Source organism: Heterodontus francisci, unplaced genomic scaffold, assembly GCF_036365525.1.
Source record: "Heterodontus francisci isolate sHetFra1 unplaced genomic scaffold, sHetFra1.hap1 HAP1_SCAFFOLD_454, whole genome shotgun sequence".
Lineage (NCBI taxonomy): Eukaryota > Metazoa > Chordata > Chondrichthyes > Heterodontiformes > Heterodontidae > Heterodontus > Heterodontus francisci.
The window spans coordinates 1,214,508-1,236,728 of record NW_027141363.1 but is presented as its reverse complement, the minus strand read 5'-3'; the positions used below and the strand labels follow the sequence as shown (position 1 = coordinate 1,236,728).

Genomic DNA, 22,221 nt, shown 5'->3' with positions numbered 1-22,221 from the left:
TCCACTCTGCGAACTGACTCTCAAGCTAAAATGGCTGCCGTATGTTTCATTTCACGCTCAGATTCACAAAATTCTTGTAAAAACACCCAGGAATCCACACTCAGACCCTCAGGAAGCTGAATTTTAAAGTGTTCTCATTGTTGTCATGTAGGAAATTGTGCAGGGCATTTGTACACAGCAAGATCCCAAAAGCAGCAGTGTGATAACAGCAAGCAATCCCTCCTCTCCCCCTCTGATTCCCTCAGTCTCCTGCGTCTCTCTCCCTCCTGTTCCTCTCACTCAGAGAGAGAAATCCACTCTGCGAACTGACTCTCAAGCTAAAATGGCTGCCGTATGTTTCATTTCACCCTCAGATTCAGAGAAATCTTGTAAAAACACCAAGGAATCCACACTCAGACCCTCAGGAAGCTGAATTTTAAAGTGTTCTCATTGTTGTCATGTAGGAAATGTTCAGGGCATTTGTACACAGCAAGATCCCAAAAGCAGCAGTGTGATAACAGCCAGCAATCCCTCCTCTCCCCCTCTGATTCCCTCACTCTCCTGCATCTCTCTCCCTCCTGTTCCTCTCACTCATAGAGAAATCCACTCTGCGAACTGACTCTCAAGCTAAAATGGCTGCCGTATGTTTCATTTCACCCTCAGATTTACAGAATTGTTGTTAAAAACACCAAGGAATCCACACTCAGACCCTCAGGAAGCTGAATTTTAAAGTGTGCTCATTGTTGTCATGTAGGAAATTTGCAGGGAAAGATCCCACAAGCAGCAGTGTGATAACAGCCAGCTATCCCTCCTCTCCCTCTCTGATTCCCTCACTCTCCTGTTTGTCTCACTCAGAGAGGGAGAGAAATCCACTCTGCGAACTGACTCTGAAGCGAAAATGGCTGCCATATGTTTCATTTCACCCTCAGATTCACAGAATTCTTGTTAAAACACCAAGGAATCCACACTCAGACCCTCAGGAGGCTGAATTTTAAAGTGTCCTCATTGTTGTCATGTAGGAAAATTGTGCAGGCTATTTGTTCACAGCAAGATCCCAAAAGAAGCAAAATGATAACAGCCAGCAATCCCTCCTCTCCCCTTCTGATTCCCTCACTCTCCTGCGTCTCTCTCCCTCCTGTTCCTCTCACTCAGAGAGAGAAATCCACTCTGCGAACTCACTCTCAAGCTAAAATGGCTGCCGTATGTTTAATTTCACCCTCAGATTCTCAAAATTCTTGTAAAAACACTGAGGAATCCACACTCAGTCCCTCAGGAAGCTGAATTTTAAAGTGTTTTCATTGTTGTCATGTAGGAAATGCTACAGGAGATTTGTACACAGCAAGATCCCAAAAGCAGCAGTGTGATAACAGCCAGCTATCCCTCCTGTCCCACTCTGATTCCCTCACTCTCCTGCATCTCTCTCCCTCCTGTTCCTCTCACTCAGAGAGAGAAATCCACTCTGCGAACTGACTCAAGCTAAAATGGCTGCCGTATGTTTCATTTCACCCTCAGATTCAGAGAATTCTTGTTAAAAACACCCAGGAATCCACACTCAGACCCTCAGGAAGCAGAATTTTAAAGTGTTCTCATTGTTGTCATGTAGGAAAATTGTGCAGGGCATTTGTACACAGCAAGATCCCAAAAGCAGCAGTGTGATAACAGCCAGCTATCCCTCCTCTCCCACTCTGATTCCCTCACTCTCCTGCATCTCTCTCCCTCCTGTTCCTCTCACTCAGAGAGAGAAATCCACTCTGCGAACTGACTCAAGCTAAAATGGCTGCCGTATGTTTCATTTCACCCTCAGATTGACAAAATTGTTGTTAAAAACACCAAGGAATCCACACTCAGACCCTCAGGAAGCTGAATTTTAAAGTGTTCTCATTGTTGTCATGTAGGAAATGCAACAGGAGATTTGTGCACAGCAAGATCCCAAAAGCAGCAGTGTGATAACAGCCAGCTATCCCTCCTCTTCCACTCTGATTCCCTCACTCTCCTGCGTCTCTCTCCCTCCTGTTCCTCTCACTCAGAGAGAGAAATCCACTCTGCGAACTGACTCTCAAGCTAAAATGGCTGCCGTATGTTTCATTTCACGCTCAGATTCACAAAATTCTTGTAAAAACACCCAGGAATCCACACTCAGACCCTCAGGAAGCTGAATTTTAAAGTGTTCTCATTGTTGTCATGTAGGAAATTGTGCAGGGCATTTGTACACAGCAAGATCCCAAAAGCAGCAGTGTGATAACAGCAAGCAATCCCTCCTCTCCCCCTCTGATTCCCTCAGTCTCCTGCGTCTCTCTCCCTCCTGTTCCTCTCACTCAGAGAGAGAAATCCACTCTGCGAACTGACTCTCAAGCTAAAATGGCTGCCGTATGTTTCATTTCACCCTCAGATTCAGAGAAATCTTGTAAAAACACCAAGGAATCCACACTCAGACCCTCAGGAAGCTGAATTTTAAAGTGTTCTCATTGTTGTCATGTAGGAAATGTTCAGGGCATTTGTACACAGCAAGATCCCAAAAGCAGCAGTGTGATAACAGCCAGCAATCCCTCCTCTCCCCCTCTGATTCCCTCACTCTCCTGCATCTCTCTCCCTCCTGTTCCTCTCACTCATAGAGAAATCCACTCTGCGAACTGACTCTCAAGCTAAAATGGCTGCCGTATGTTTCATTTCACCCTCAGATTTACAGAATTGTTGTTAAAAACACCAAGGAATCCACACTCAGACCCTCAGGAAGCTGAATTTTAAAGTGTGCTCATTGTTGTCATGTAGGAAATTTGCAGGGAAAGATCCCACAAGCAGCAGTGTGATAACAGCCAGCTATCCCTCCTCTCCCTCTCTGATTCCCTCACTCTCCTGTTTGTCTCACTCAGAGAGGGAGAGAAATCCACTCTGCGAACTGACTCTGAAGCGAAAATGGCTGCCATATGTTTCATTTCACCCTCAGATTCACAGAATTCTTGTTAAAACACCAAGGAATCCACACTCAGACCCTCAGGAGGCTGAATTTTAAAGTGTCCTCATTGTTGTCATGTAGGAAAATTGTGCAGGCTATTTGTTCACAGCAAGATCCCAAAAGAAGCAAAATGATAACAGCCAGCAATCCCTCCTCTCCCCTTCTGATTCCCTCACTCTCCTGCGTCTCTCTCCCTCCTGTTCCTCTCACTCAGAGAGAGAAATCCACTCTGCGAACTGACTCTCAAGCTAAAATGGCTGCCGTATGTTTAATTTCACCCTCAGATTCTCAAAATTCTTGTAAAAACACTGAGGAATCCACACTCAGTCCCTCAGGAAGCTGAATTTTAAAGTGTTTTCATTGTTGTCATGTAGGAAATGCTACAGGAGATTTGTACACAGCAAGATCCCAAAAGCAGCAGTGTGATAACAGCCAGCTATCCCTCCTGTCCCACTCTGATTCCCTCACTCTCCTGCATCTCTCTCCCTCCTGTTCCTCTCACTCAGAGAGAGAAATCCACTCTGCGAACTGACTCAAGCTAAAATGGCTGCCGTATGTTTCATTTCACCCTCAGATTCAGAGAATTCTTGTTAAAAACACCCAGGAATCCACACTCAGACCCTCAGGAAGCAGAATTTTAAAGTGTTCTCATTGTTGTCATGTAGGAAAATTGTGCAGGGCATTTGTACACAGCAAGATCCCAAAAGCAGCAGTGTGATAACAGCCAGCTATCCCTCCTCTCCCACTCTGATTCCCTCACTCTCCTGCATCTCTCTCCCTCCTGTTCCTCTCACTCAGAGAGAGAAATCCACTCTGCGAACTGACTCAAGCTAAAATGGCTGCCGTATGTTTCATTTCACCCTCAGATTGACAAAATTGTTGTTAAAAACACCAAGGAATCCACACTCAGACCCTCAGGAAGCTGAATTTTAAAGTGTTCTCATTGTTGTCATGTAGGAAATGCAACAGGAGATTTGTGCACAGCAAGATCCCAAAAGCAGCAGTGTGATAACAGCCAGCTATCCCTCCTCTTCCACTCTGATTCCCTCACTCTCCTGCGTCTCTCTCCCTCCTGTTCCTCTCACTCAGAGAGAGAAATCCACTCTGCGAACTGACTCTCAAGCTAAAATGGCTGCCGTATGTTTCATTTCACGCTCAGATTCACAAAATTCTTGTAAAAACACCCAGGAATCCACACTCAGACCCTCAGGAAGCTGAATTTTAAAGTGTTCTCATTGTTGTCATGTAGGAAATTGTGCAGGGCATTTGTACACAGCAAGATCCCAAAAGCAGCAGTGTGATAACAGCAAGCAATCCCTCCTCTCCCCCTCTGATTCCCTCAGTCTCCTGCGTCTCTCTCCCTCCTGTTCCTCTCACTCAGAGAGAGAAATCCACTCTGCGAACTGACTCTCAAGCTAAAATGGCTGCCGTATGTTTCATTTCACCCTCAGATTCAGAGAAATCTTGTAAAAACACCAAGGAATCCACACTCAGACCCTCAGGAAGCTGAATTTTAAAGTGTTCTCATTGTTGTCATGTAGGAAATGTTCAGGGCATTTGTACACAGCAAGATCCCAAAAGCAGCAGTGTGATAACAGCCAGCAATCCCTCCTCTCCCCCTCTGATTCCCTCACTCTCCTGCATCTCTCTCCCTCCTGTTCCTCTCACTCATAGAGAAATCCACTCTGCGAACTGACTCTCAAGCTAAAATGGCTGCCGTATGTTTCATTTCACCCTCAGATTTACAAATTTGTTGTTAAAAACACCAAGGAATCCACACTCAGACCCTCAGGAAGCTGAATTTTAAAGTGTTCTCATTGTTGTCATGTAGGGAAACTGTGCAGGCTATTTGTACACAGCAAGATCCCAAAAGAAGCAAAATGATAACAGCCAGCAATCCCTCCTCTCCCCTTCTGATTCCCTCACTCTCCTGCGTCTCTCTCCCTCCTGTTCCTCTCACTCAGAGAGAGAAATCCACTCTGCGAACTCACTCTCAAGCTAAAATGGCTGCCGTATGTTTAATTTCACCCTCAGATTCTCAAAATTCTTGTAAAAACACTGAGGAATCCACACTCAGACCCTCAGGAAGCTGAATTTTAAAGTGTTCTCATTGTTGTCATGTAGGAAAATTCTGCAAACTATTTGTACACAGCAAGATCCCACAAGCAGCAGTGTGATAACAGCCAGCAATCCCTCCTCTCCCCTTCTGATTCCCTCACTCTCCTGCGTCTCTCTCCCTCCTGTTCCTCTCACTCAGAGAGAGAAATCCACTCTGCGAACTGACTCTCAAGCTAAAATGGCTGCCGTATGTTTCATTTCACCCTCAGATTTACAAATTTGTTGTTAAAAACACCAAGGAATCCACACTCAGACCCTCAGGAAGCTGAATTTTAAAGTGTTCTCATTGTTGTCATGTAGGAAATGTTCAGGGCATTTGTACACAGCAAGATCCCAAAAGCAGCAGTGTGATAACAGCCAGCTATCCCTCCTCTCCCCTCTGATTCCCTCACTCTCCCTCCTGTTCCTCTCAGTCAGAGAGGGAGAGAAATCCACTCTGCGAACTCACTCTCAAGCTAAAATGGCTGCCGTATGTTTCATTTCACCCTCAGATTCACAAACGTCTTGTAAAAACACTGAAGAATCCACACTCAGACCCTCAGGAAGCTGAATTTTAAAGTGTCCTCATTGTTGTCATGTAGGAAAATTGTGCAGGCTATTTGTTCACAGCAAGATCCCAAAAGAAGCAAAATGATAACAGCCAGCAATCCCTCCTCTCCCCTTCTGATTCCCTCAGTCTCCTGCGTCTCTCTCCCTCCTGTTCCTCTCACTCAGAGAGAGAAATCCACTCTGCGAACTCACTCTCAAGCTAAAATGGCTGCCGTATATTTCATTTCACCCTCAGATTCGGAGAATTCTTTAAAAACACTGAGGAATTCACACTCAGACCCTCAGGAAGCTGAATTTTAAAGTGTTCTCATTGTTGTCATGTAGGAAATGTTCAGGGCATTTGTACACAGCAAGATCCCAAAAGCAGCAGTGTGATAACAGCCAGCTATCCCTCTGATTCCCTCACTCTCCTGCGTCTCTCTCCCTCCTGTTCCTCTCACTCAGTGAGAGAAATCCACTCTGCGAACTGACTCTCAAGCTAAAATGGCTGCCGTATATTTCATTTCACCCTCAGATTCGGAGAATTCTTGTAAAAACACCAAGGAATCCACACTCAGACCCTCAGGAAGCTGAATTTTAAAGTGTTCTCATTGTTGTCATGTAGGAAATTGTGCAGGGCATTTGTACACAGCAAGATCCCAAAAGCAGCAGTGTGTTCACAGCCAGCTATCCCTCCTCTCCCCCTCTGATTCCCTCAGTCTCCTGCGTCTCTCTCCCTCCTGTTCCTCTCACTCAGAGAGAGAAATCCACTCTGCGAACTGACTCTCAAGCTAAAATGGCTGCCGTATGTTTCATTTCACCCTCAGATTTACAAATGTGTTGTTAAAAACACCAAGGAATCCACACTCAGACCCTCAGGAAGCTGAATTTTAAAGTGTTCTCATTGTTGTCATGTAGGAAATGTTCAGGGCATTTGTACACAGCAAGATCCCAAAAGCAGCAGTGTGATAACAGCCAGCTATCCCTCCTCTCCCCCTCTGATTCCCTCACTCTCCTGCCCGTCCCTCTCACTCAGAGAGAGAGAGAAATCCACTCTGCGAACTGACTCTCAAGCTAAAATGGCTGCCGTATGTTTCATTTCACCCTCAGATTCAGAGAATTCTTTTAAAAACACCCAGGAATCCACACTCAAACCCTCAGGAAGCTGAATTTTAAAGTGTTGTCATTGTTGTCATGTAGGAAATTGTGCAGGGATTTGTACACAGCAAGATACCAAAAGCAGCAGTGTGATAACAGCCAGCTATCCCTCCTCTCCCCCTCTGATTCCCTCACTCTCCTGCGTCTCTCTCCCTCCTGTTCCTCTCACTCAGAGAGAGAAATCCACTCTGCGAACTGACTCTCAAGCTAAAATGGCTGCCGTATGTTTCATTTCACCCTCAGATTCAGAGAAATCTTGTAAAAACACCCAGGAATCCACACTCAGACCCTCAGGAAGCTGAATTTTAAAGTGTTCTCATTGTTGTCATGTAGGAAATGTTCAGGGCATTTGTACACAGCAAGATCCCAAAAGCAGCAGTGTGATAACAGCCAGCTATCCCTCTGATTCCCTCACTCTCCTGCGTCTCTCTCCCTCCTGTTCCTCTCACTCAGAGAGAGAAATCCACTCTGCGAACTGACTCTCAAGCTAAAATGGCTGCCGTATGTTTCATTTCACCCTCAGATTTACAAATGTGTTGTTAAAAACACCAAGGAATCCACACTCAGACCCTCAGGAAGCTGAATTTTAAAGTGTTCTCATTGTTGTCATGTAGGGAAACTGTGCAGGCTATTTGTACACAGCAAGATCCCAAAAGAAGCAAAATGATAACAGCCAGCAATCCCTCCTCTCCCCTTCTGATTCCCTCACTCTCCTGCATCACTCTCCCTCCTGTTCCTCTCACTCAGAGAGAAATCCACTCTGCGAACTGACTCTCAAGCTAAAATGGCTGCCGTATGTTTCATTTCACCCTCAGATTTACAAATTTGTTGTTAAAAACACCAAGGAATCTACACTCAGACCCTCAGGAAGCTGAATTTTAAAGTGTTGTCATTGTTGTCATGTAGGAAAATTGTTCAGGCTATTTGTACACAGCAAGATCCCAAAAGAAGTAAAATGATAACAGCCAGCTATCCCTCCTCTCCCCCTCTGATTCCCTCACTCTCCTGCATCTCTCTCCCTCCTGTTCCTCTCACTCCGAGAGAGAAATCCACTCTGCGAACTGACTCTCAAGCTAAAATGGCTGCCGTATGTTTCATTTCACGCACAGATTCAGAAAATTCTTGTAAAAACACCCAGGAATCCACACTCAGACCCTCAGGAAGCTGAATTTTAAAGTGTTCTCATTGTTGTCATGTAGGAAATGCAACAGGAGATTTGTACACAGCAAGATCCCAAAAGCAGCAGTGTAATAACAGCCAGCAATCCCTTCTGATTCCCTCACTCTCCTGCATCTCTCTCCCTCCTTTTCCTCTCACTCACAGAGAAATCCACTCTGCGAACTGACTCTCAAGCTAAAATGGCTGCCGTATGTTTCATTTCACCCTCAGATTTACAAATTTGTTGTTAAAAACACCAAGGAATCCACACTCAGACCCTCAGGAAGCTGAATTTTAAAGTGTTCTCATTGTTGTCATGTAGGAAATGCAACAGGAGATTTGTACACAGCAAGATCCCAAAAGCAGCAGTGTAATAACAGCCAGCAATCCCTTCTGATTCCCTCACTCTCCTGCATCTCTCTCCCTCCTTTTCCTCTCACTCACAGAAAAATCCACTCTGCGAACTGACTCTCAAGCTAAAATGGCTGCCGTATGTTTCATTTCACCCTCAGATTTACAAATTTGTTGTTAAAAACACCAAGGAATCCACACTCAGACCCTCAGGAAGCTGAATTTTAAAGTGTTCTCTTTGTTGTCATGTAGGAAATGTTCAGGGCATTTGTACACAGCAAGATCCCAAAAGCAGCAGTGTGATAACAGCCAGCTATCCCTCCTCTCCCCTCTGATTCCCTCACTCTCCCTCCTGTTCCTCTCAGTCAGAGAGGGAGAGAAATCCACTCTGCGAACTGACTCTCAAGCTAAAATGGCTGCCGTATGTTTCATTTCACCCTCAGATTCACAAACTTCTTGTAAAAACACTGAAGAATCCACACTCAGACCCTCAGGAAGCTGAATTTTAAAGTGTCCTCATTGTTGTCATGTAGGAAAATTGTGCAGGCTATTTGTTCACAGCAAGATCCCAAAAGAAGCAAAATGATAACAGCCAGCAATCCCTCCTCTCCCCTTCTGATTCCCTCAGTCTCCTGCGTCTCTCTCCCTCCTGTTCCTCTCACTCAGAGAGGGAAAGAAATCCACTCTGCAGGGACAGAGAGATCTGGGATTTCATTTGCGTCACTTTTTTTATATCGGGAAGATTCAATTTGGGGCTTGGAGTCTTGTCAGTTGAATCGAGCTTCATCGTGAAAAGTTTTAGCAAACGTGTTGGGAAATGTGTCCAAAGCTGTTTCCATTCAGACATTCCTGCATTGGGGAAGTGTGAGCTATCTTTGCAGAGACAGGAAATAGGGGGTGTTTGAATGGACCTGTAGCTTTTGGTTGATGCAATAAGGTGAGAATTTGAATTGTGTCCCTTGCAGATACACAGAATGGAAGTTATTTACAGAACACCACATGAAGTAGTTTACCAATGTCTGACAAACTTCAAAGACTTCAGACACATGGAAGAAGTGGAGAATGGAACAATATTCAAAAAAAACCCTGAGACAGTCAGACAAGAGGAGGAGGAGGGAAATGAATCTGTGTTTATGTTTTAATTTGAAGACCCCCCCAGGAACAGAGTCACATTTAAATACTTCCCCAGGAACAGAGTCACATTTAAATACTTCCCCCGGAAGAGTCACATTTAAATAGTTCCCCCGGAAGAGTCACATTTAAATACTTCCCCAGGAACAGAGTCACATTTAAATACTTCCCCAGGAACAGAGTCACATTTAAATACTTCCCCCGGAAGAGTCACATTTAAATACTTCCCCCGGAAGAGTCACATTTAAATACTTCCCCAGGAACAGAGTCACATTTAAATAGTTCCCCAGGAACAGAGTCACATTTAAATAGTTCCCCCGGAAGAGTCACATTTAAATACTTCCCCAGGAGCAGAGTCACATTTAAATAGTTCCCCCGGAAGAGTCACATTTAAATACTTCCCCAGGAACAGAGTCACATTTAAATACTTCCCCAGGAACAGAGTCACATTTAAATACTTCCCCAGGAACAGAGTCACATTTAAATACTTCCCCAGGAACACAGTTACATTTAAATAGTTCCCCCGGAAGAGTCACATTTAAATACTTCCCCAGGAACAGAGTCACATTTAAATACTTCCCCAGGAACAGAGTCACATTTAAATACTTCCCCAGGAACAGAGTCACATTTAAATATTTCCCCAGGAACAGAGTCACATTCAAATACTTCCCCCGTTTACAGAGTCACACTTAAATACTTCCCCAGGAACAGAGTCACATTTAAATACTTCCCCAGGGACAGATTCACATTTAAATACTTCCCCAGGAACAGAGTCATATTTAAATAGTTCCCCCGGAAGAGTCACATTTAAATACTTCCCCAGGAACAGAGTCACACTTAAATACTTCCCCAGGAACAGAGTCACATTCAAATACTTCCCCCGTTTACAGAGTCACACTTAAATACTTCCCCAGGAACAGAGTCACATTCAAATACTTCCCCCGTTTACAGAGTCACACTTAAATACTTCCCCAGGAACAGAGTCACATTCAAATACTTCCCCCGTTTACAGAGTCACACTTAAATACTTCCCCAGGAACAGAGTCACACTTAAATACTTCCCCAGGAACAGAGTCACATTTAAATAGTTCCCCCGTTTAGAGTCCCACATTTAAATAGTTCCCCCGTTTAGAGTCCCACATTTAAATACTTCCCCCGTTTACAGAGTCCCATTTAAATAGTTCCCCCGTTTAGAGTCCCACATTTAAATAGTTCCCCCGTTTAGAGTCCCACATTTAAATAGTTCCCCCGTTTACAGAGTCCCACATTTAAATAGTTCCCCCGTTTACAGAGTCCCACATTTAAATAGTTCCCCCGTTTAGAGTCCCACATTTAAATAGTTCCCCCGTTTACAGAGTCCCACATTTAAATAGTTCCCCCGTTTACAGAGTCCCACATTTAAATAGTTCCCCCGTTTACAGAGTCCCACATTTTAATAGTTCCCCCGTTTGCAGAGTCACATTTAAATAGTTCCCCCGGACTCTGTTCGACGGCGGCTGATGACGACACGCAAACATGGCGGCCGATGACGTCTCCTTCCCGCCAGGGCGTCAGTGTGAGCTCTGATTGGCTGCCTCTCCCCACGTGTCTGGAGATCAAGGGTCAGAGAAAAGGCGCCAGCCGAGATTCCCCGGTTTCGGGTGGGGTCGGCACCAGATTCTTAAAGGGACCCAACATGGAGAGACAGAGCGAGTAATAGAGAGGGAAATAGAAATATTCCCACTCCCCCTGGGTCACAAGGAGACAGGCAGAGATAGAAAGGATGTTGAGAGATACAGAGATAGGGATTTAAAGATGTGAAGAAACACAAGTTAGGAAGAAGGTTCAGGGAACAAGTTGCAGCAAGAGATGGAGAGAGAGAGAGAGAGAGAGGGGGAAATGTAGGGAATTACATTGACTGTCCTGGAGCAGCTCTTCCCAAACTATTCCCTTTGGGAGCAAACACTCCAACCCCCTCCCTCGTGGATAAAATAAATCCACAGACCCCCCCCCGGAAAACATCAAATCAAAATAGTGCGGATACTGGAAATGTGAAATAAAAAGTGTGTTCGAAATACTGAGCATTTGCAGCACTTTGTTTTTCTATCAGCCCCGTTTTCTGCTCTGTATCTAGAAATGAATTTGACAATGACACATATCTATTTATTATTATTTTCCCTCCCTTGTCTGAGAATTCCACGCGGCCAAAAGATTCTCCCTCTGCATCGTCCGAAAAGATTCTCCTTGGGAATAAGAGAAATAAAATTGATTCAAACACAGCAAAGCATTTTTGAAGAGAAATAAAACACAGCGAGAGCCCAGAGCTCTTTCTCTCACACACTGACATAAAACAATCTCTCAGTGACTCCCCGTCTTCCAAATACATCCCTCGACACAGAGCCAGAGACTGGGAAGCGTGGATGTGTTTACCCTGTCCTTTCCTGCTCTCTCTCTCTCTATTTGTGTGTGTGTGTGTGTGTCTCTCTCTCTCTCTCTCAGCCTGCCTGTGTGTCTCTCTCTCACTCTCAGCCTGCCTGTGTGTGTGTGTGTCTCTCTCTCTCTCTCTCTCTCTCAGCCTGTCTGTGTGTGTGTCTGTCTCTCTGTCTCTCTCAGCCTGCCTGTGTGTCTCTCTCTCACTCTCAGCCTGCCTGTGTGTCTCTCTCTCTCTCTCTCAGCCTGTCTGTGTGTGTGTCTGTCTCTCTCTCTCTCTCAGCCTGCCTGTGTGTCTCTCTCTCACTCTCAGCCTGCCTGTGTGTGTGTGTCTCTCTCTCTCTCTCAGCCTGTCTGTGTGTGTGTCTCTCTGCCTGTCTGTGTGTGTGTCTCTCTCTCCCTCTCTCAGCCTGTCTGTCTCTCTGTGTAATCTGCCAACTCCAGCACAGCAGGAGTCCAGGAATTGCCCAAGGTTACACAAACACTCTCTCAGCAACACCCAATTCCAGACAAATAAGAGTTATAAACCGAAGGATCAAAGGATTGAGACAGCAACCTCCACCTCTGTGTGTGTGTGCGTGTCAGTCTCTGTATCTCTCTCTGTTCCTATCTCATTCTCCCCCTGTCTCTCTCCCTATCTGATTCTCTCCCCCTCTGTCCATGATTCTGTCTCTCTCTCTCTCTCTCTCACACACCTTTTCTGCTTCTCTCTATTTCTCTCTCCCTCCATCTCTCCTTCTCCCTCTTTTTCTCTCTCTCCCTTTGTCGGTCTCTCTCCATCTCCCTTTGTAGTCTATTTGTGTCCTCCTCAAAGTTTACTGTTTCTCTCTGTCTCTCTCTCCCCCTCACCCCAATGCACCAGTTAAGAATGTATTTGACCACGCCTCTGTTTATATGATACTCGGCCCTGTTTCTGGTATAAAAATGTTTAAAAAGTGTTTTAAAATGGGTGAAGTGTCTGTGGGATCCCCTCCATTTTATATGTACAGGTGGAACACCCTCTATTTTATACGTAGAGAGGTATCTCCCTCCATTTTATGTGTAGAGGGGGATTCTCCCTCCATTTTACGTGAAGGGGAGAATTCTCCCTCCATTTAACGTGCAGGGGGGTATTCTCCCTCCATTTTACGTGAAGGGGGGATTTTCCCTCCATTTTACGTGAAGGGGTGGATTCTCCCTCCATTTTACGTGAAGGGGTGGATTCTCCCTCCATTTTACGTGAAGGGGTGGATTCTCCCTCCATTTTACGTGAAGGGGAGAATTCTCCCTCCATTTAACGTGCAGGGGGGGATTCTACCTCCATTTTACATGAAGGGGGGATTTTCCCTCCATTTTACGTGAAGGGGTGGATTCTCCCTCCATTTTACGTGAAGGGGTGGATTCTCCCTCCATTTTACGTGAAGGGGTGGATTCTCCCTCCATTTTACGTGAAGGGGTGGATTCTCCCTCCATTTTACGTGCAGGGGGGGATTCTCCCTCCATTTTACGTGCAGGGGGGGATTCTCCCTCCATTTTACATGCAGGGGGGGATTCTCCCTCCATTTTACATGCAGGGGGGGATTCTCCCTCCATTTTACGTGCAGGGGGGGATTCTCCCTCCATTTTACGTGCAGGGGGGGATTCTCCCTCCATTTTACGTGCAGGGGGGGATTCTCCCTCCATTTTACGTGCAGGGGGGATTCTCCCTCCATTTTACGTGCAGGGGGGGATTCTCCCTCCATTTTACGTGCAGGGGGGGATTCTCCCTCCATTTTACGTGCAGGGGGGGATTCTCCCTCCATTTTACGTGCAGGGGGGGATTCTCCCTCCATTTTACGTGCAGGGGGGGATTCTCCCTCCATTTTACGTGCAGGGGGGGATTCTCCCTCCATTTTACGTGCAGGGGGGGATTCTCCCTCCATTTTACGTGCAGGGGGGATTCTCCCTCCATTTAACGTGCAGGGGGGGATTCTCCCTCCATTTAACGTGCAGGGGGGGATTCTCCCTCCATATTACGTGCAGGGGGGGATTCTACCTCCATTTTACGTGAAGGGGGGGATTCTCCCTCCATTTTATGTGCAGGGGGGATTCTACCTCCATTTTACGTGCAGGGCGGGAATTCTCCCTCCATTTTATGTGCAGGGCGGGATTTAAACGGAGCTTTTCTCGGTTTCTAAACCGTGCGGTACGTTCTTCGAGAGTGTTCGACGGGACAGGGTAGACGTGGAGAAATGATTCCTTCCGAGTGTTTTTTTATACGCGATGAGGGTTTCTACCACCCTTTCAGGCTGTGAATTCCAGTTCCCTACCTGGGTGAAAAAATTAGCCCTCATCTCTCTTCCAATTACTTGAATTGTCTGTGAAGGGAAATGGGTCCTTCCTATCTATCCACTCTATCTCAGCCCATCGTCATTTTATACACTTCAATTAAATCTCGCCTCAGTTCCAAAAAAAACAATTCCAGCCTGTTCCAATCTTTCCTCCTATATGTCGTGGTCTAACTAGAGCTTTCCACAGTTCGAGCATAACCTCTCTGCTCTTATATTCTGTACATAAGCCAATAAAGGAAAGTTCAGTCGACAATCCGGCAGGAAAAACTATCAGCGGTCGTCACAGGGCAAGAGGAGTGTGAATGAGTAAACTTTGAACACAGCGGTGCGAATGAGTAAACTTTGAACACAGCGGTGCGAATGAGTAAACTTTGAACACAGCGGTGCGAATGAGTAAACTTTGAACACAGCGGTGCGAATGAGTAAACTTTGAACACAGCGGTGCGAATGAGTAAACTTTGAACACAGCGGTGCGAATGAGTAAACTTTGAACACACCGGTGCGAATGAGTAAACTTTGAACACAGCGGTGCGAATGAGTAAACTTTGAACACAGCGGTGCGAATGAGTAAACTTTGAACACAGCGGTGCGAATGAGTAAACTTTGAACACACCGGTGCGAATGAGTAAACTTTGAACACAGCGGTGTGAATGAGTAAACTTTGAACACAGCGGTGTGAATGAGTAAACTTTAAACACAGCGGTGTGAATGAGTAAACTTTAAACACAGCGGTGCGAATGAGTAAACTTTGAACACAGCGGTGCGAATGAGTAAACTTTGAACACACCGGTGCGAATGAGTAAACTTTGAACACAGCGGTGCGAATGAGTAAACTTTGAACACAGCGGTGCGAATGAGTAAACTTTGAACACACTGGTGAGAATGAGTAAACTTTAAACACAGCGGTGTGAATGAGTAAACTTTGAACACAGCGGTGCGAATGAGTAAACTTTGAACACAGCGGTGCGAATGAGTAAACTTTGAACACAGCGGTGCGAATGAGTAAACTTTGAACACAGCGGTGCGAATGAGTAAACTTTGAACACAGCGGTGCGAATGAGTAAACTTTGAACACAGCGGTGCGAATGAGTAAACTTTGAACACACCGGTGCGAATGAGTAAACTTTGAACACAGCGGTGTGAATGAGTAAACTTTGAACACAGCGGTGTGAATGAGTAAACTTTAAACACAGCGGTGTGAATGAGTAAACTTTAAACACACCGGTGCGAATGAGTAAACTTTAAACACAGCGGTGTGAATGAGTAAACTTTGAACACAGCGGTGTGAATGAGTAAACTTTGAACACAGCGGTGAGAATGAGTAAACTTTGAACACACCGGTGTGAATGAGTAAACTTTAAAACCACACAGAGTTTGTCACTAAGTCATGGAAAATACATTGCACTATTACTGACCTTTACTCCAGTCCCTCAATCTCACTTCATTTCTGGGGAGAGAGAATTGTTATCAGATTCACCCATCATTTCAAACACAAATATTAACTCCCGTTGTAGTCAGCGGGACGAGGTACCGATCGTACCCGCGAATTGGATCCCGAATCCCCGCAGGATTTGGTGGTCCGACCCGATAGATTTCAAAGTCCCTCCCGGGCGGATCCCGAAGGTCCGAGATAGCGGAGAAAACCGAGTCTGAGCTCAGGCTCCATGAAACCCATTGTAGTCAATGGGGGAACCGGACAGCGGGACGAGGTACCGATCGTACCCGCGAATTGGATCCCGAATCCCCGCAGGATTTGGTGGTCCGACCCGATAGATTTGAAAGTCCCTCCCCGGGCGGATCCCGATCGTCCGACCGGCCTGGATCGAGCAGCGGCGGATGCCCCTGTCCTCACATAGACACAGGTACCGAGGAAGAGGGGAGGCTCTCCTTCTCCTTCTCCCTCTCCCCCGCCTCAACCCTCCCCAGGATGGGCTCTCAGACCCTGGCCGGACACCCGGACACCCATCAATGAACCACCGACCCAACCTTGCAAAAACATGCCGGGAAAGGTGCATGGAAACACGGCCTCCTCGGCAAAAACGCCCCGAACGCCGACTATTAAGCCCGGCAAGACTCATTGTAACCAACCGCAGTGAAAAGTTGTAGTGACAACTCATAAACCAATTGTAAAATGTGGACAAATCATTAACCAGTTTCTGCATTTGCATTTTGGTTAATGATTTCCCACTTCCAACTCTCTTCTTTTTTTTTTTGGTTAATGAGTTGTCACTTCAACTTCTGACTGCGGTTCTTTCCAATGAGTTTTGCCGCTTTTAATAGGCAGCCCGGGGAAGGTTGATTTGCTTCATTATTTCCCCTTTCACACTGAGGTCTCTGGACATTATTGGACGGATTTTCTGGTTAACCATTTGCCCTTTCGGACTTAGTCTCTGGACATTATTTTCGGGTTTTTGGTTAATGATTTCCCACTCGGAACTTTTTTTTGTGTTTTTTGGTTAATGATTTCCCCTTTCACACTGAGTCTCTGGACATTATTTCCCACTTTCTGGTTAATGATTTCCCACTCAGAACTTTCTTTAGTGTTTTTTGGTTAATGATTTCCCCTTTCACACTTAGTCTCTGGACATTATTTCCCACTTTCTGGTTAATGATTTCCCACTTCCAACTTTTTTTTTGTGTTTTTTGCTTAATGATTCCTCTGTTTACTGGTTAATGATTTCCCCTTTCACACTTAGTCTCTGGACATTATTTCCCACTTTCAAATCATAACCATTCCACACAAAATAGACAACTGGATTTCCCCAAGTCTGCTCGTTCATAGTGACTGGTTTGAGCAACACTTGTGATATACTAAAACAGATGATCTGAAGGAAGTAAAGAGGGGAAGAAAAGTCAGAAAACAGTGAAAGAAAAATGGAGAAGGAGGCATTTTATAGAAAAACACATATTCAGGGATGCTGATAGAGTTGTTTAAGATTATGAAAGTGGTTTTGATCAGTTAAATGTAGAGAAGATTTTTTCCATTTGCGGGTGAGTCCAGAAAAAGGGGTCATCAATATAAGACAGTCAGCAATAAATCCAATTGGGAATTCGGGAGAAACATCTTCACCCAGAGAGTGGGGAGAATGTGGAACTCATTACCACAGGCTGAGGGGAATAGGCAAGATGTATTTAAGCTGGGGGGTGGGGGTGGGGAAGCTGCATAGGACATGAGGGAGAGAGGAACAGAAGGAGATGTGGCTTGTGGCGAGATGAAGTGGGCGTGGAACGACGTTCGTGTGGACCAAAAAGGCCTGCATGGACGTGTCTGGCCGAATGGTCTGTTTCTGTGCTGTAACTTCCCTGCAGCTGGAGCGAGGAGCAGGAACACCAACACTGTGGGACTAGTCAGTGGAACTGGGGAACTGACTCCTGGGTGAGGAGCAGCTTTCCTTTGTGATCCTCATCTAAACCTGTCACAATCTTGTACACCTCTATCAGGTCTCCACTCAATCTCATTTTCTCCAGGTTTTCCAACCTAACCTTGTAATTAAAATCCCCTATCCCCGGAACCATATTGGTAAATCTCCTCCACACCCTCTCAAGGAAACTCACCTCCTTCCTAAAGTGTGGTGTGCAGAACTGGATGCAATTGTCCAGTTGTGGCCCAACTAGAGCTTTATAAAGATTCAGCATAACTTCCCATATTTTGTAGGCAGTGCCTCTATTTATGAAGCCCAAGATCTCACAGTTTTGCTAATCTCATATGTTTTGCTATTCCCATATTCTTTGCTACTGTTTCGAAGTACAGCCACTGCTGTAATGCAGCAAGTGTGGCAGCCAGTTTCTACAAGGCAAGATCCCACGAACAGACAACGTGCAGATCCTGCTGAAGTTGTTGTTGAATTTGTTGTTTTTTTCTCCTGCTGAAGTTGTTGTTGACTTTGTTGCTGTTTTCCCTGTTGAAGTTGTTCTTGCATTTGTTGCTGTTTATCCTGCTGAGGTTGTTGTTGAATCTTTTAATTTTTTCAAGTGCTTGTCACTATTACAATGTTAGAAAAGCTGCAGGCTGTTTGTGAACAGTAACATGCCACAAGCAGCAGTGTGATAACAGGCAGCTACCCCCCTCCCTTCCTCCCTCACTCACTCCCTCCACTCCTCTGATTCCATCCATGTTTCTCTCACTCTCCTGCCTCTCTCTCACTCACTCACTCACTCACTCCACTCAGAGAGAGAGAGAGAAATCCACTCTCCCAACTCACTGTCAGGTTAAAATGACTGCTGAACGTTTCATTTCAGCCTCCGGTTCAAGGCACTGCCCACAAACAGCAGCTTTATTGGGGCAATTGAAACAAGCCTTTAGACACCTTCACCTTTGCCCAGGTTTCATTTCCTCGCTGCCCCAGAGAGGAAAATGAAAGCTGGGCCGCTGATACAAAGCGACACAACTCACGTGGAGCCACTGGGCTGCAGCCTGTGGACAAGGCCTCACTCTGTCCCCTCTGCAGGAAGGTCCTGTCCAAGGGATTGCTCATCGCCAAACTTTCCCTCTTTCCACCTTCACCATGCAGTTTTCACCATGAAAATTCCTCCAGGCAAAGAAGGAAAGAGAGAGAAACAAAAATAAAAAAAACACATTGCATTTTAAATCCAAAGCGAGGACATTTTAAAACGAATTCGCACAGCAAGAGCCCAGGGTTTCCTCTCTCAGTTCCAGAGACATCAGCAATATTCAAACTGAATCAAATCACAGTTTATAAAGCAGATTGAGAGAGAGAGAGAGAGATCTCCCCCTCACCCTCACCTCACACTGAAACAGACTGCTGGGCTGTCTCTCAATCTCTCTGCCTGCTAGAGCCTGTCCATTGATATGTTAATCCCAGGACAGAACCTTCCTGACTCTTCCAGTCCTTTCATATGTTAATCCCAGCACAGCAATTGCTTTCAGCTATCTCTTAGTTCACTTTAAAACCTTTAACTCTTTCCTTGCTGTTTGAAAATTGGAAAGACTGATCCAACACTCTCACCCACTAAAAACCTTGACACTAAACCCCACAAGACAGGACTGAGCAGATAATGGGGATTAATACTGAGGTTGTGTTTGGGGATTTTTAACTGACATCAGTGTGGATTTTAAAGTTTCTCCCCCCCCTTCTCCCACTTCTAAAGTCTCTCAGGCTTCTTCTTGTTGTTGTGCACTGACAGCTTTTGCAGTGTCTAGTCCCTTGCAACTTTTTAATAAAATCTGTGGAACACAAATAAATGTCAAGTTTCTCCTACAAGCTGTTTTGTATTCCCTCTTCCACTGTCTCTCTCTCTCTCTCTCTCTCTGTCACTCCCTATATCTCTCTCTCAGGACTGGGCAGACACTGGGGATTGTTACTGAGCTTCTGTTGGCCAGTTTTACTAACATCAGTATGGAATGTAAAATCTGTGTGTGTGTGTGTGTGTGTGAGTGAAAATTCCTAAGGCAAGAGAGAGAGAAAATTGATTAAAAGGCATTGTTAAAGAAAATATCACAGCAAGAACCCAGGAATTGACTTTGGTTACACAGACACTCTCTCAGCAGCACGCAAATACAAACAAATCACAGCTAATAAACCAGAGACTAAAAGGGTTCAGACAGTTCCCTCCACCAGTGTGTGTCTGGCTCTGTATCTCTCTCTCTCTCCTGTCTCTCTCTCTCTCTCTGTCCATATCTGTTTTTGTCCTTCTATCTCATATGTGATGTTAACTGAAAATAGCTATGAAATATTTCTGTCTCACCATTTAAAAGTACAACAAATTGCACTGCTGTGTGTGTGTATTTTGACTATTAAAGATCCCACAAGCAGCAGTGTGATAACAGCCAGCTATCCCTCTTCTCCCCCTCTGATTCCCTCACTCTCCTGCATCTCTCTCCCTCCTGTTCCTCTCGCTCAGAGAGAGAAATCCACTCTGCGAACTGACTCTCAAGTTAAAATGGCTGCCGGATGTTTCATGTCACCCTCAGATTTACAAAATTCTTGATAAAAACACTGAGGAATCCACACTCAGACCCTCAGGAAGCTGAATTTTAAAGTGTTCTCATTGTTGTCATGTTGGAAAATTCTGCAAGCTCTTTGTACACAGCAAGATCCCACAAGCAGCAGTGTGATAACAGCCAGCTATTCCTACTCTCCCCCTCTGACGCCCTCACTCTCCTGCATCTCTCTCCCTCCTGTTCCTCTCACTCAGAGAGAAATCCACTCTGCGAACTGACTCTCAAGCTAAAATGGCTGCCGTATGTTTCATTTCACCCTCAGATTTACAATATTGTTGTTAAAAACACCAAGGAATCCACACTCAGACCCTCAGGAAGCTGAATTTTAAAGTGTTCTCATTGTTGTCATGTAGGAAAATTGTTCAGGCTATTTGTACACAGCAAGATCCCAAAAGAAGTAAAATGATAACAGCCAGCTATCCCTCCTCTCCCCTTCTGATTCCCTCACTCTCCTGCGTCTCTCTCCCTCCTGTTCATCTCACTCAGAGAGGGAGAGAAATCCACTCTGCGAACTGACTCTCAAGCTAAAATGGCTGCCGGATGTTTCATGTCACCCTCAGATTTACCAAATTCTTGATAAAAACACTGAGGAATCCACACTCAGACCCTCAGAAAGCTGAATTTTAAAGTGTTCTCATTGTTGTCATGTAGGAAATGTGCAGGGCAAGATCCCACAAGCAGCAGTGTGATAACAGCCAGCTATCCCTCCTCTCCCTCTCTGATTCCCTCACTCTCCTGCATCTCTCTCCCTCCTGTTTGTCTCACTCAGAGAGGGAGAGAAATCCACTCTGCGAACTGACTCTCAAGCTAAAATGGCTGCCGGATGTTTCATTTCACCCTCAGATTTCCAAAATTGTTGTTAAAAACAACAAGGAACCCACACTCAGTCCCTCAGGAGGCAGAATTTTAAAGTGTTCTCATTGTTGTCATGTAGGAAATGTGCAGGGCATTTGTACACAGCAAGATCCCACAAGCAGCAGTGTGATAACAGCCAGCTATCCCTCTTCTCCCCCTCTGATTCCCTCACTCTCCTGCATCTCTCTCCCTCCTGTTCCTCTCACTCAGAGAGAGAAATCCACTCTGTGAACTCGGTCTGAAGCTAAAATGGCTGCAGTATGTTTCATTTCACCCTCAGATTCACAAAATTGTTGTTAAAAACACCGAGGAATCCACACTCAGACCCTCAGGAAGCTGAATTTTAAAGTGTTCTCATTGTTGTCATGTAGGGAAACTGTGCAGGCTATTTGTACACAGCAAGATCCCAAAAGAAGCAAAATGATAACAGCCAGCAATCCCTCCTCTCCCCTTCTGATTCCCTCACTGTCCTGCATCTCTCTCCCTCCTGTTCCTCTCACTCAGAGAGAGAAATCCACTCTGCGAACTGACTCTCAAGCTAAAATGGCTGCCGTATGTTTCATTTCACCCTCAGATTCACAAAATTGTTGTTAAAACACCCAGGAATCCACACTCAGACCCTCAGGAAGCTGAATTTTAAAGTGTTCTCATTGTTGTCATGTAGGAAAATTCTGCAAACTATTTGTACACAGCAAGATCCCACAAGCAGCAGTGTGATAACAGCCAGTAATCCCTCCTCTCCCCCTCTGACACCCTCACTCTCCTGCATCTCTCTCCCTCCTGTTCCTCTCACTCAGAGAGAGAAATCCACTCTGCGAACTCACTCTCAAGCTAAAATGGCTGCCGTATATTTCATTTCACCCTCAGATTGGGAGAATTCTTTTTAAAAACACCAAGGAATCCACACTCAGACCCTCAGGAAGCTGAATTTTAAAGTGTTCTCATTGTTGTCATGTAGGAAAATTGTGCAGGCAATTTGTACACAGCAAGATCCCAAAAGAAGCAAAATGATAACAGCCAGCAATCCCTCCTCTCCCCTTCTGATTCCCTCACTCTCCTGCATCTCTCTCCCTTTTCTTTGTCTCACTCAGTGAGAGAAATCCACTCTGCGAACTGACTCTCAAGCTAAAATGGCTGCCGTATATTTCATTTCACCCTCAGATTGGGAGAATTCTTTTTAAAAACACCAAGGAATCCACACTCAGACCCTCAGGAAGCTGAATTTTAAAGTGTGCTCATTGTTGTCATGTAGGAAATTTGCAGGGCAAGATCCCACAAGCAGCAGTGTGATAACAGCCAGCTATCCCTCC

At 45.3% G+C, this 22,221-nt stretch overlaps 1 long non-coding RNA gene across 1 annotated transcript; it reads right to left on the bottom strand.

Annotated features, from left to right (window-relative positions):
- Positions 1–10,789: 10,789 nt before the first annotated feature.
- LOC137362967 (uncharacterized) lies at positions 10,790–18,825 on the bottom strand. The gene is made up of 3 exons (XR_010972733.1): positions 18,488–18,825; positions 15,510–15,541; positions 10,790–11,598 (listed from the first exon to the last, which is right to left on the bottom strand). It is a non-coding gene; the product is annotated as an uncharacterized lncRNA (long non-coding RNA).
- Positions 18,826–22,221: the final 3,396 nt, after the last annotated feature.